Below are 14,189 nucleotides of genomic sequence, written 5' to 3' on the forward strand. Positions count from 1 at the left end.
AATTGGGGGTGGGGCTAATGAGGGGCCAAGGTGGGACAGGGTGGAGGGAGCGGCTGGAGGAACTGGGGCAAGGTAAGGATAGGAGGCCCCAGCTACCATCTCTATCAATGTCGCCCCGAGTGGCAGAGAGGCCCCTGTCCTGGGACCAGGCAGGGAAGCCCCCAGGACTAGGGTGGGTCTGGGCCCCCCTCCAGATTTGGAAACCAAGGAAAGTGGCTTTCCCCTGCCTGATCCTGACCCCGCCCCCCTTTACCCATCCTGGGAGACACGTGTGCCTGGGGAAGCCTGGGAAGGTGGGAGCTCACCTGGTGCAAGTGAGGCAACAGGAGAGTGAACCAGAACACTCAGAACCAGCCAACAGGTCCCCACATGTGTCCTAGTCAGGACCTCCTGCCCACCTGGGCACAGAGCTAAAAATGCTAGAGGGGAGAGCCACCATCCCCAAACACAGCAAAGGATTTAGGCTCTAAGACCAAAGGAGCGTGTGGCTGAGGCTCAGGGAGGAGCCCCCATGGGCAGTACAACCAGAATTGATGCTGGCCTGCCCAAGTCCATGTCCCAGCCCCAGCTGGCTCAGACCTGCATTGTGTTTTGTCCCCCAGGTACTGTACTCCCTAGAAAGCACCTTTGCTTCTCTTTCGCCTCCCATCCCACACCATGACAGTTGCCAGGACACCACCCACGTGGGCCTGTGGTGTGTGTCCTCCCCTGGGGCCCCCTTCCCATTGGCCACCCTACACAGACCTCTGGGGGGAAACCTTGTCTATTTACAGGGCTCCTAGCTCACAGAAGGAAAATGAAATTGAGAGAGGGCTACTAAAGAGGAAAGAAATCGATGCCTTTATTTCTTGAGAGAAATAGGAATATTTTCATTCACTTACTACTTAATATGAAGTCTAGGAATTCAGTCCAAGAAAACAACTGGGAAAATGTGCAAAGCTGTATATAAGGATGTTATTGAGTAGAACTGTTTATAATATAAAAAAATCAAAATGTAGGAGTTCCCACTGGGACATGGTGGGTTAAGAATTAAACTTTGGAGGCTCAGGTTGATGCAAAGATGCAGGTTTAGTCCCTGGCCCAGGAACTTCCATATACCGAGGGTGCGGCCATTAGGACAAAAAAAATCAAAATGCAGAAAGTGACTTGTTTCTCTGTTGGCAGAGGACTGGCTAAATAAAGCAGGTAATCTGCTCTCCCTCCCAAGGGTGGGTCTTTTTCATCAGCCACTAACAAGCCGCTGTGTGAAGACACTGGTGTCTTTTCAAGTCAAGCCAGCAAAGCTCTATGATTTCTGTTGCTGTCCTCCTCCTCCTCCACCTGGAAGCAGGAAATACCGAAGCACAAATCCGTGCCAATGCAGGACCTGCCCCATCCTGGGGGGTAGCTGCACACTCGTCCTGGGCGTGCCAGAACCTGCTCAAGCACAGGGGGCAGGTGCACTGGAAAGCATCAGCCAGCTCACAGTAAGTCTCTCCAAACCTCCAGACAAGCCTAACTGCATAAACAGAGCAGGGCATGCCCATGAATCTTTATAGCAGGAGCACGGGGAATCTCGTGAGGCACTGTGTCATCATCAGAGACTATCCTAAGGTGGGACAGCTAAACAGGTGTGCACGTGTGTGTGCACGCATGCATGAACACACACAAGTCCAGGCTTGCAGGCCTTGGCTTGAATTTTCGCCTCGGCTCAGTCCCCAGCCTGGGGCCCATGAGCACCCAGGCAGCTTTTCAAAGACAGTGCACCTCCCCCTAAGATGAGACAGACACAGGGACTGGATATCCCTCCCATGTGGAAACTAAAAATAACTGGAAGGTTTATGTGATTAAGCAGTAGTTATCAAGTCCCTGGACACCAGGGAGTGAGAGGCAGGGCACAGGTGAGCTCCATGATGTACCTACTCCTCTCAGAAGGAACTACAGTCACGGTGAAGAAAGAAAAACTTTGGCCTGGCAGACCCGTGAGAAGCAGGGAATGCTGGAAGACAGGGCAGAGAATGAGGCAGACCTTCGAACAGAGGAGCCCTCAGTTGTCCCAGGGACAGTCAGTGGAAGCCTGTGAGGAGCCAGGAAGCCAGGAAAGGGCCACCGAGAAGGACAAGGGAACAATCCTACTCCTAACACAGGCTGTAAGCAGCACTCGTGCCCACCAACCAGAGGGCAGCCCTGGTCCCCAGGCAGCAGGCAGAACAAGAACTGGGTCAATAAATGCTCTCTTGTCCCAACCAACAAAGCTTAAGGGCAAAACAAAGGATCAAACTATATCCCAGAACAAACACAAGAACCCACAAAGGAATAACAGCATCATCTCTCAACACAGGGAAACCCAGAACATGACACCCAATCACTGGGGACTTCCACAAGGACAAGGAGTGGTCAGAGTGATGCAGTGACAGAGCCAGGAGACAGGGCAGGACTGATTTCCACAGGCTCAGGAGGCCAAACACTGAATAGAGCACTGAATATGCCGAGCAACAACCAGGAAGATACAGAAGATGGAATTACAAGGTATGAGATGAAAGGGATATTGGACAGGATTAATGGCAAACTGCACAACACTGAAGAAAGCAGTAAGATACCCCAAAATGAAACACACAGAAAAAAGGACTAAAAAACCAAACAGAGTGAACAAGCTGTGGGAGCCCAACACACAGGTAGCTAGAGTCCCTAGGGGAGAGGAAGAGGTAAAGATTAAGAAAAAAAAAAAACCTTCAAGATGGAGTTCATGGCTCAGAGGAAACAAATCTGACTAGCATCCATGAGGACGCAGGTTCAATTCCTGGCCTCGTTCAGTGGGTTAAGGATCTGGCGTTGCTGTGAGCTGTGGTGTAGGCCACAGACGTGGCTTGGATCTGGCATTGCTGTGGCTGTGGTGTAGGCCTGTGGCTACAGCTCCAATTCGACCCCTAGCCTGGGAACCTCCATATTCCACAGGCGCAGCCCTAAAAAGACCAAAACACACACACACATACACACGCACACCCAAACCTTCAAGAGATAATGGCTGAAATTTTTCCAACTCTGATGAAAATTATAAATCCACAAATCTTAGCAGCCCATCAACCGTAAGCACAAGAAATATGAAGAAAACTGTACTAAACATTACAAAGTTGTTTAAAACCAGTAATGCAGAAAAAAGTACTAAAATCAGCCGGGTGAAAAGGATATGCTACTTATAGAAAAGCAAATATAAGGATGACAGAGGATTCACAAGCCTGGAGGCAGTGGAGCAACATCTTGAAAAAAACAAAACACGGAGTTCCCATTGTGGCGCAGCAGAAACGAAGCTGACTAGAATCCATGAAAACGCAGGTCTGATCCCTGGCCTCGCTCAGTGGGTTAAGGGTCTAGTGTTGCGGTGAGCTGCGGTGTAGGTCACAGACTCGGCTTGGATCCCGCATTGCTGTGGCTGTGGTATAGGCCAGCAGCTACAGCTCCCATTAGAACCCTAGCCTGGGAATGTCCATATGCCATGAGTGCAGCCCTAAAAAGACAAAAACAAACTAACAAACCAATCAAAACATAAAACTTAATTCATTGGAGCACTATGCCCAGTGAAAACTGTTCACTAACAGAGGTGAAATACATACAAAAGCTGTTAAGAAATTATCACCAGCTGATCTGTACTACAAAATGTTAAATAAAATCCTTCAGGAGAAGATAAACAATACCAGACGGAAATCTAGATTTACAAGGTGTGAAAAGCATCGGAAATGGTTATTCCGTGCATAAGTGTAAAAAAAGACTTGTTCTTCTTTAAATCCCCTTAAAAGATAATTAAGATATCCCATGCAAATCCCTGCCAAAATTCCAATGGCATTTCTCTTCCTTTTTCTTTTGCAGAAATGGAAATCCATACAGAACTGCAAGGGGCCTAGAACAGCTAAAATACTGAAAAAGAACAAAGTGGGAGGAATCAAATTCTCGAATTCAAGACTTAATATGAGGCTAAAGTGATCAAAATACTGCGGTAGTGGCATAAGGATAGATGATACAGACTAATAGAACAGAAGAATCAAAAACAAACCCTTGCATATTTGGTCAACTGATTTTTGACAAGGGTACAAAAATATTTCGGTGATAAAAGAGTAGTTTTTTAAGGGGTTCCCGTCATGGCACAGTGGTTAATGAATCTGACTAGGAACCATGAGGTTGAGGGTTCGATCCCTGGTCTCGCTCAGTGGGTTTAGGATCTGGTGTTGCTATGAGCTATGGTGTAGGTCGCAGATGTCGCTCAGACCCTGCGTTGCTATGGCTGTGGTGTAGGCTGGCAGCTATAGCTCTGATTGGAACCCTAGCCTGGGAACCTCCATATACCACAGGTGCGGCCCTAAAAAGTAAAAAAAAAAAAAAAAAAAATTATGGAATTCCCTCGTGGCTTAATGGGTTAAAGATCCAGCGTTGTCACTGCTGTGGCTCTGGTTACAGCTGTGGTGCAGGCTTGATCCCTGGCCGGGGAACTTCTGCATTCTGCAGGTGCAGCCAAAAAAAAAAAAAAAAAAAAAAAAAAAAGATAAAACTGTACTTCGTCAAAATTTAAAAAAATTGTGTATCAGGAGTTCCTGTTGTGGCTCAGTGGTTAACAAATCCGACTCAAAACCATGAGGTTGGGGATGTGATCCCTGGCCTTGCTCAGTGGGTTAAGGATCTGGTGTTGCCATGAGCTGTGGTGTAGGTTGCAGACATGGCTTGGATCCCGTGTTGCTGTTGCTCTGGTGTAGGCTGGCAGCTACAGCTCCGATTAGACCCCTAGCCTGGGAACATCCATATGTGGTGGGAGCAGCCCAGGAAATGGCAAAAAGAAAAAAAAAAAAATTGTGTATCAAAGGACACTATCAAGTGAAAAGACAACCTACACAATAGTAGAAAATATTTTCAAATTTTGTATTTGATAAGGGTCCAGTATCCAGAACATACAAAGAACCCCTATAGCTCAACAAATTAAAAAATGGCTAAAGGATTTATTTATTTATGTATTTTTTGCCTTTTTGTCTTTTTAGGGCCACACCCGTGGCATATGGAAGTTCCCAGGCTACGGGTGGAATCAGAGCTGTAGCCGCCAGCCTATGCCACAGCCACAGCAACTCCATATCCGAGCCATGTCTTCAACCTACACCACAGTTCACGGTGACGCCAGATCCTTAACCCAGTGAGTGAGGCCAGGGATCGAACCCATGTCCTCATGGATGCTAGTCAGGTTCGTTAAACGCTGAGCCACAAAAAGAACTCCAGATAAAGGATTTGATAGACATTTCTCCAAAGACAAATAACCAATCAGCTCATGAAAAGACAGTCAACATCAGCAGAGGTTAGGGAAATGCAAGTCGAAATCACAACAAGCCACAGCCACTGTAGAAGCAATGTGGAGTAGTCATGCTGTGAGCCACACAGAAGTCCCAAAATCACAATGAGATAGCACCTCACACCCACCTAGGATGGATGTAATTTTAAAATTTTTTTTAAAAAGAAAAGTAAGTGCTGGTGAAAGTATGGAAAAACTGGAACCCTCATACATTGCTAGTTGGGAATGCAGAAAAGTACAGCTGTTGTGGAAAATAGCCTGGCGTATCCCCAGAAACCTAAATATAGAATTATCATATGATTCTGCGATTCCACTCCTAGGCATAGACTAGAGAAAAATGAAACTTTACTTCCACACAAAAACTTGTACACAAATCTTCATAATAGCCAGTAAGCGGAAACAACCCAAATGTCCACCAATTAATGAAGGGATAAATAAAATGTGATCTAGCCAAACAATGGAGCATTATTTGGTAATAAAAAGAAATGAATTACTAATGCATGGTACGACATATATAAACTTTGAAAATATTCTATGTGAAAAGAGCTAGTCACAAAAGACGACATATTGCATGGCTCCATTTATATGAATTGTCCAAAATAGGCAAATCTATAGAAATAAAAGGCATATCAATGGTTGCCCAAGGCTGGGGGTGGAGCTGGGAAATTAGAGAGGGTGACAGCTAAGGCGGTACTCTTTTGGGGCTACCCCAAATGTTCTAAAGTTGGCTGTGGTGACAGACACACAATTCTGTGAATATACTAAAAGCTGATGAATTGTACATTTCAAAGAAGTGAATTATATGGTAAGTGAATAATTAAAGCTGTTAAAGTTGTTTTAAGAAGTGAAAGATTGAAAAAAGATAAACCATGCTAACCCTCATCAAAAGAAAGCTGGGATGGATTTATTAATATCAGATAAAGCAGACTTCAAAGCAAAGAATATCACCAGAGACAAAGAGGGTCATTTCATAATAATAAGTAGGTTAAGTCACAAAGAGAATTCTACAATTCTAAATGTTTATGTACCTAATAACAGAGCTTCAAAATGCAGGAAGCAAAAACTGAGATATCCAAAATTATAGTTGGGAGAGTTCAACACCCATCTCTCAATATTTCTCAGGACAAGTAGACAGAACATCAGTAAGGACACAGAGGACATGAACAACACTACTAACTAACTTGACTTAACTGGCATGTGTAGAAACCCCCTGCCCAAGAGCAGCAGCACATACATTCTTTTCAAGGACGCATGGACATTTACCCAGATAGACCATATTTTGGGCCATCAAACACGCCTCAAAAGGATTCAGGCCATTCAAAGTATGTGCTCTGACAAAAGGTAATTAAACAAGAAACAGCATGGAAATATCTCTAGAAAATCCCTGAATATTTGGCAGCTACCCAACATATGGGTCAAAGAAGAAATCAAAGAGAAACTAGAAAGTGTTTTTAATTGATGAAAATTAAATAAATGAATATTCCAATATGTGGTATGCCACTAAAGCAAGGGCTTAAGAGGATATTTCTAGCACTAAATGACCATGTTAGGGGGGAAAAAAAACCCAATCAATTACCTCAGCTTCCATCTTAAAAACTAGACAAGGTTTGTGCACTAAGCTCAGGGTGCAGCTAAAAGCCCTGCAGAGTTAGGCCCTTTTATCAGATGAGAAGACAGAGGCTCACAGGCTGCGAGCCTAGGCCCCATGCATACGGCTTGTAAGAGCCCCAAGATCACTCCAGCTTACTATGCTTGGTCTTCTACACACAACACTCCTCCTGCAGGCCCAGAGGGATGAAGACCCTTGAGTCTTGCCTGATGGCTTTCATGTTCCTCACCTCCATGTCCCAGACAAGAGTTCATACAGAACCGAGACTCTATAAACCTCACTGGAACATGGTTTTAAGCTCTCCTCACAGGCTGCATTACTTAGGCTGTTTCTTATTTATGGCTAGGCTTTGGGTCCACATGGTATCTGACGAAAGTTTGGCCAGCCCCAGTCAGAAGCATCTGTTTTCAGCTGTGTGCTTGTGTATTCCTCATCCAGTTGTTCAAACACCGGACAGATGGTGGACTAGGATACACAGTGTTATACCCTGCCTAAATCCCTCACTAACTCTCATCCTCTGGGGTGGGAGTGTAACTGGTACTATCACTTAGGAAAACTATTATCTACTAACATTAAACACACTCCTGTTCTATGACCCATGCGTGTTTATAAGAGCTTTGCTTTTTTTAGGGCCGAACCCGCAGCATATGGAAGTTCTCAGGCCAGAGGTCAAATCAGAGCTACAGCTGCTGGCCTACACCACAGCCACAGCAACGCAGCCAAATCCGACCTGTATCTGCAACCTACACCGAAACTCACAGCAATACTGGATCCTTAACCCACTGAGAGAGGCCAAGGATAGAACCTGCATCCCCAAGGATACTAGTCAGATTCATTTCTACTGTGCCACAATGGGAACTCCTATTGGAGTATTATTTACAAAAAAAATCCAAGCCAGAAAGTTCCCAAGCTCTGTTAACAAAAGGAAAAATTATGATATAGTCACATGACAAAATACTACACAGAAATGAAAATAGAGATGAATCTCATATTATATTGGGTAAAAGAAGCCAGACACAAAAGAGATATACTGTGTGATTCCATTTATACATACAATCCCAAGAATAAGTAAAACTAAACTCTGTTGGTAGAAGTCAGAGCAGCAGTGACTCTTGGGCGGGGAGGCTTGAAAGGTGTTTCTGGGGCTGGAGATGTTCTGATTCGTGATCCAGGTGCTCATTATGTGGGCATGCTCAGCGTGTGAAAGTTCACACTTCTGATTTTTGCTCTATATGTCTTTCCTCTATAAAAAGTAAAAACAAAACTAAGAGTTCCTGTCATGGCTCAGTGGTTGGCAAACCCAACTAGCATCCATGAGGATGTAGGTTCAATCCCTGGTCTCGCCCAGTGGGTTAAGGATCTGGCATTGCCATGAGCTGTAGTGTAGGTCACAGAGGTGGCTTGGATCCCGCGTTGCTGTGGCTCTGGTGTAGGCCGGTGGCTATAGCCCCAATTCCACTCCTAGCCTGGGAACCTCCATATGCTGCAGATGTGGCCCTAAAAGACAAAAGAAAAAAGAAAAAAAAAAAGTAGAAACAAACCTAGAAGAGTACATGAAATTAAAAGGAATGAAAAGGAAATAATGGAGTTCCCACTGTGGCTTGGCAGGTTAAGAACCTGACATAAGTGTCCTAGAGCACGCAGGTTCAATCTCTGGCCTTGCTCAGTGGGTTAAGGATCTGGAATTGCCACAAGCTATGGCATGGGTTGCAGATGCAGCTCAGATTTGGCATTCCTATAGCTGTGGCCTGCAGCAGTGGCTCCAATTCAACCCCTATCCTAGGAACTTCCACATGCCACAAGTGTGGCCATATAAAAAGAAGAAGAAGAAAAAAGGAAATAATAATGATTAGAGTAGAAATCAATGAAACAGAAAAAAATACAGATAAATTAAATCAATGGTAAGTTCTTTGAAAAGATTACTCCAACCTTTAACCAGAATAACTGGGGCGGGGGAGATGGTGGGAAAGACACAAACGACCAGTGTCGGGAACAAAAAGTGACAGCACCACAGACATTAAAACAATATGGCTTTGTGTCAATAAATACAACACCCTAGATGAAATGGACAAATTCCTTGAAAGACATAAAAACTACCCAAGCCCACTCAAGAGGAAAAGGTTAACCTGTATAGTCCTATATCTACTGAAACGATTGAATGTGTAATTTTAAACCCCAGAGTGAACATCCTGGGCCCAGACAGCTTCACTGGTGAAGTCTACCAAACATTTAAGGAAGAAATAAATCCAACTGTACACAAATTCTTGCAGAAAACTGAAAAAGAGGGAATACTTTCCCACTTATTTATGAAGCCAGCATTACCCTGTAACCAAAACCAAAGACAGTACAAAAACCCACCAATCTGTAAAAAGTATAAGGAATCATGATACAGAAGTGAGGACTATTCTCCTGGGCACTCAGTCCATCTGTCTGAATTTCTTCTGATCAAAGTGTCCTTGTTCCCACCTCACACCATCCTGTGCAGGATTAAGTCTGTCTCAAAACCTGCCTTCCCATCCCAGGAAGTACTCAGAGCAGTGAGATTTACGATATGACTGGGGTGTCCAGTGCGTCGGACATGCATATCCTTGCCTCACTGCACACTTCCCAGGCCTGTGCCTATCAGAGTCACCAAAAGTTCCGGGGCAGCTCGGGGATCCAGCTTCGGCCTCCACCCTAAGCCTGCCCACAAACTTCCCTGGCTGCTCTAAGGAAAAAAGGCAACATCCTCGTGGACCACAGCCTGACCAGTGCTCTGAAGCTTCCCAGGGCTAGTGAGCCCAGTTGTGAGCCTGGCCTTGCTTTACATACCTCCTGGATACCTAGAGCAAGGGCCAGACCCAGTGGGGCAGCCCAGTGTGCCAAATGGGGAAGGGGCCCAGGGCACACTTAGCTCAGGAAGAAGAGTTGCAGGGCTCAAGGGGCAAGATTTCAAAGCCAAGTGAGGTGGAAGAGGGGCCACAGTCCAGGGAGCGGTGTGAGCACAAGCCACCCAGGAGATCCTGGGCTCTCTGGGAAGCATCGGGAGCTGCTTTCTGAAAAGGAGGAGTTGGGAGATTAGAGATCACGGGGACAGCCTGGGCAGGAAGAGCCAGGTGGGGAGCAGAGGGACTGGCAGGACACAGGATTCAGGCCTGGGGCTGTGCCAGTGATTCAGCGCACTGCCTGCTTTCTGTGGGGTGGGAACAGTGGCGAGGGCTCAGAGACTGCGGTGTTTACACACTTTGGTAAACAAGTCACACTAACTCCCCCTCCCCCTGCCTCAAGCCTCAAGTCTCACTTTGGGAGCCTTTAGAGACAAGACAGGATGGGTTCCTGTCACAAAGTTTAGGCTCTAGTTGTCCCCACCTGGCTGCCCAGTGCAGCCACCAATCTCCATATGTTGGCAATGATGTGCTGACGGCTGCACAGCATGGCCCAGGACACAGGGCACCCAGAGAGCAGGACACACTGCAGATAAGAGTGCTAGGCCCCCAACCTGTGGTTCCAACTAGGGGCACGGTGGGAGGAAGACACCCAGCTGACCACCAACCATTTACAAGGGTGGGGTCTTGGAAGGGACGGGATTCCCATGAGGACACTTAAGCAACAAACCAAACCTCTGCTTCCACCACGGGCTGGGACCCCCCAACACACACACCCCAGTGCACAGGCAGCCCCCTCCTGCCTCAAGAAGAACCATCACCTCCATAGCCAGCACTTCTGACCAGCATCAACATGCTAAGAACTCCCTGAAAGCCCCTGGGAAGGAGGTGGCACATGGGAGACACGGGCCCAATGCTGTGCTATCCAGGACCAGGTTCAGGCCTCCACCAGGTACTCAGGCCTCCACTATCCTGACAAGATCCAGAGACAGAAGCAGGACAAAGAAGCAGAGATAACAATTACAGATAATGGGCTTTCACTGACACCTGATGAGAAGACTCCTAGACTAGGGGTCAGCACATGTGGCCCTGTGGGCTATGTCTGGTTCCAGCCTGGCTCTGCAACTAAAGTTGTACTGGATAACAACTAATGGGAAGCTGAATTGGGCTAGTGTGATGCTGAAGCCTCTGCCTTGAGTCCACAGGTGAAAGGCCTGGGGCTCAAGGTGCCCCAGTGGCCCACACAGGGGTCAGCAACCTGACAGGGACTGGTAGCCAGGTGCCCATGGGGATTCTGTGGACTTGGCAGGCAAGTCCTCACACTTGCACTGCCTCTCCCTAAACTGCCTGGCTCAGGGCACAACCCCAGGACCCCTCAGACAGAGAAGATCCCTCCAGAGAAGACCTGGCTGCCACACAGGTTCTTTGGGTGGGACATCAAGGGCAGAGACAAGGACAGGCAGGAGGGAATACAGAGGCAAACAGGAAGACAGCCCAAGCTTCTCCACATTCTCAACATCAAAACCTGCATTTGTCAGGATTCCCCAGAGAAAGAGAACCAAGACAAAATACATAGACATAAGTAAGAAGAGACATGAGAGGAACTGGCTTAGGCAGTTACGGAGGCTGAGAAGTCCCACAGTCTACGGTTTGCAAGTCAGAGACTTGTGGCACAATCTAAGTACAAAGGCCTCAGGACTAGGAGCACGGATGTCTGGGGCAGAAGCAGCTCAAGCAGAGAGAGTGAATCCTCCCTTTCCCCACCTTCTGCTCCTGGTCCCCCAACAGACTGCATGATGCCTGTCCCCAGTTGGGGAGGCATCTACTGAATCAATGTTAATCTCTCCCAGAAACATACTCACAGACACAACCAGAAATGATGCTTCGGGCATCTCTTAGTGCTGTCACATAAAATTAACCATCACACAGGCATGGGGTCTGTTGCAATGACTCTCAACTTTGTTGCTACGGTGTAAAAGCAGCCACAGACAACACAGGCAAAAATGAGTAAAATGTTATTTACAAGACCAGGCTGAGGACCAAATATGGCCCTTGGGCAGCAGCTTACTGACCTCTAGTCTGGACCAGCACCTCATCATCACCTGCATCCACTTTCTGTGGCTCATTATAGAAAAACTACTAAGTGGGAGTTCCCGTCGTGGTGCAGTGGTTAACGAATCTGACTAGGAACCATGAGGTTGCGGGTTCGGTCCATGCCCTTGCTCAGTGGGTTAAGGATCCGGCGTTGCCGTGAGCTGTGGTGTAGGTCACAGACACGGCTCGGATCCTGCGTTGCTGTGGCTCTGGCGTAGGCCAGTGGCTACAGCTCCGATTCAACCCCTAGCCTGGGAACCTCCATATGCCGCGGAAGCGGCCCAAGAAATAGCTAAAAAGACAAAAAAAAAAAAAAAAACAAAAAACCAAAAAAAAAAAAAACCTACTAAGTGTATGATGAAAGGGCCCACCTGTGAGCCAGGCGCAGAGAGGGAAACAAGCATCAGATCAGAGGCTGGCAGGATGAGTGTGCTTCAGGTGCAGGTGAGGGCACGGCAAAAGCCCCGAAGCAGGACAAGGGGGGCCAGGAGGAGACCTGGGCCCCTATACCATGTCTCTGAGCTGTGGACAAGAAGCCCCCTTCCTCCTTGGCCCTGGCAGTCTCTAGCACTCAATGGGCAGGAGAGAAAGTAGACACTGTGGTGCCTGCTGCCTTTGCTCCATCCTGGCTGTGAGTCTGGGCAAGTCCCTCCCTCTGCTGTGTCCTGCAGTAAACTGGACTGTGTGTAAAATGCCCAGCCTGGTGCCAAGCCAGCTGATGGGCCCCAAGCCCCAAGCAAAATAAGCCACGTCAAGTCCACTTATGAAGAGTTCCAGGGCTTGAAGAGTGACCCTGGGCAAGCGTCTGCTCCCTCCACCAGTGATGTAACTGGCCAGTCCCTGCAAGTCCCACAGGGCAATGTTCTGCTCTGCAGTATCCTCACTGCCTACTGCCCTTCCCACCAAGAGAATGATGTGGGCATCTCTGAAATAAGCACTGTCATCAGTCCTAGCTCAAAGAAGCTGATCCTGAGTCTCTTACACACCTGCAAAGGGCCAGAAACAAGCCCCACTCCTGACCCTAGCAGGAGAGCAGTGGCAGTTAGAACCAGGCTCCAAACAGGGTTGCTCTGGGGGACTTTTCTTCCCAGCTCAGTTTGGCCATCCTGTTAGCAGATAGGGTAGGGGGTCCCAGGAGAAAGAACTAGGCATGACTTCTTGACTTAAGAGAAGCCTAAGCTACTTTGTGATCTAAGTCTGGCCACAATGCTTGCCCTTGAGCAGGTTTCAGTAATCAGTGATCTCAATGGAAAGAAAGAATGCAGGAATTATTGCTTGTTATCAGGCAAGAGAAGTAACTACTGCAAAGATAATGTCTCAGTTGTAAAGACTCCCAGTTGTTTCAATGGCAGGGATTATCCTGAAGCACTCAACCTACAAATCAGCTGGAACCTAAGGGATGATGAGGTGAACCTCTTGTGACCCTTCCAACTAAAGCGTGGACTCTGACGACCTCTGCCCCAATTCCATGCTGAATTCGTCTCCGCCCAAGTCCCCTCATAAATTTGCTACTGGGGAGACACTGCTTTGGGAAAGATTCCTGGTGCTCCCCTTACTTGCTGCAAGTAATACACCCTTCCTTCTCCTGCTCTTTGGCTCTTTGGCTTGGCTGTGTCTTCTGGCGTGACATCCACCAAGAGGTGAACCCAGTTTTTCAGATAACTATCTGATGTAGCAGGCACAACACAGGCCAATCAGGAGAACCAGATGACGCATTCCCAGGAGGTGAGGCGTCCTTCCTGGAAGCTGTGTCCACCATGAGGCTGAAATTTCTGGGCTGACCCAGCCCCACCCACCCAGGGTAACTCCCACCTCTTCCTGAAGGGCTACCAGCCTGAAGCAGGGTGGGGCATCCGGGAAGTTTCCAACTCCTACCAGCTGCCCACCCTGGCCCCTCTGTTGGGCTTCCTGCCTGATACTCTTCCTGGGACCAGGGGTTGTGAATGGTCATTAGGCTCCCACCACTGTCCTGGGCAGGTGTATAGGAAACCCCACAGGGAAGCTTCACAAGGGCCTTTCCAGGTAGCTTTCAGCGCCTTTAGCAAGGGCATGCTTACTGAGTGTCTGGCCTCAGGCAGGTGCCAATAGTACCAGGACAGCAGAGACTGTCATGCTCTAAGGACCCAATTCTATCCCAGCTGGAACCCCAAAGCCTGGCATCTGGGGGAACCACTTGAATGGACAGAATCACCCTCTCCCCTCAGCCCATCAATGGTCTTGATTACCAACTAGTGACTGTCAGCACCACATCCTCTCTATCCCCCAACCAGAGTGAGGAGCCCCTAAAGCAACCCTTGCTTCTTTTCTGGTTCAAAGTAGT

The 14,189-nt window shown here is 47.6% G+C and overlaps 1 protein-coding gene across 2 annotated transcripts in view; it reads right to left on the reverse strand.

Moving 5' to 3' along the window:
- Nucleotides 1-14,189, reverse strand: part of BICD2 (BICD cargo adaptor 2) — a 63,552-nt gene that overhangs the window by 20,057 nt on the left and 29,306 nt on the right. The gene's annotated exons all lie outside the window — the stretch shown is intronic.

The sequence above is a fragment of the Sus scrofa genome, chromosome 3, assembly GCF_000003025.6.
Source record: "Sus scrofa isolate TJ Tabasco breed Duroc chromosome 3, Sscrofa11.1, whole genome shotgun sequence".
NCBI lineage: Eukaryota > Metazoa > Chordata > Mammalia > Artiodactyla > Suidae > Sus > Sus scrofa.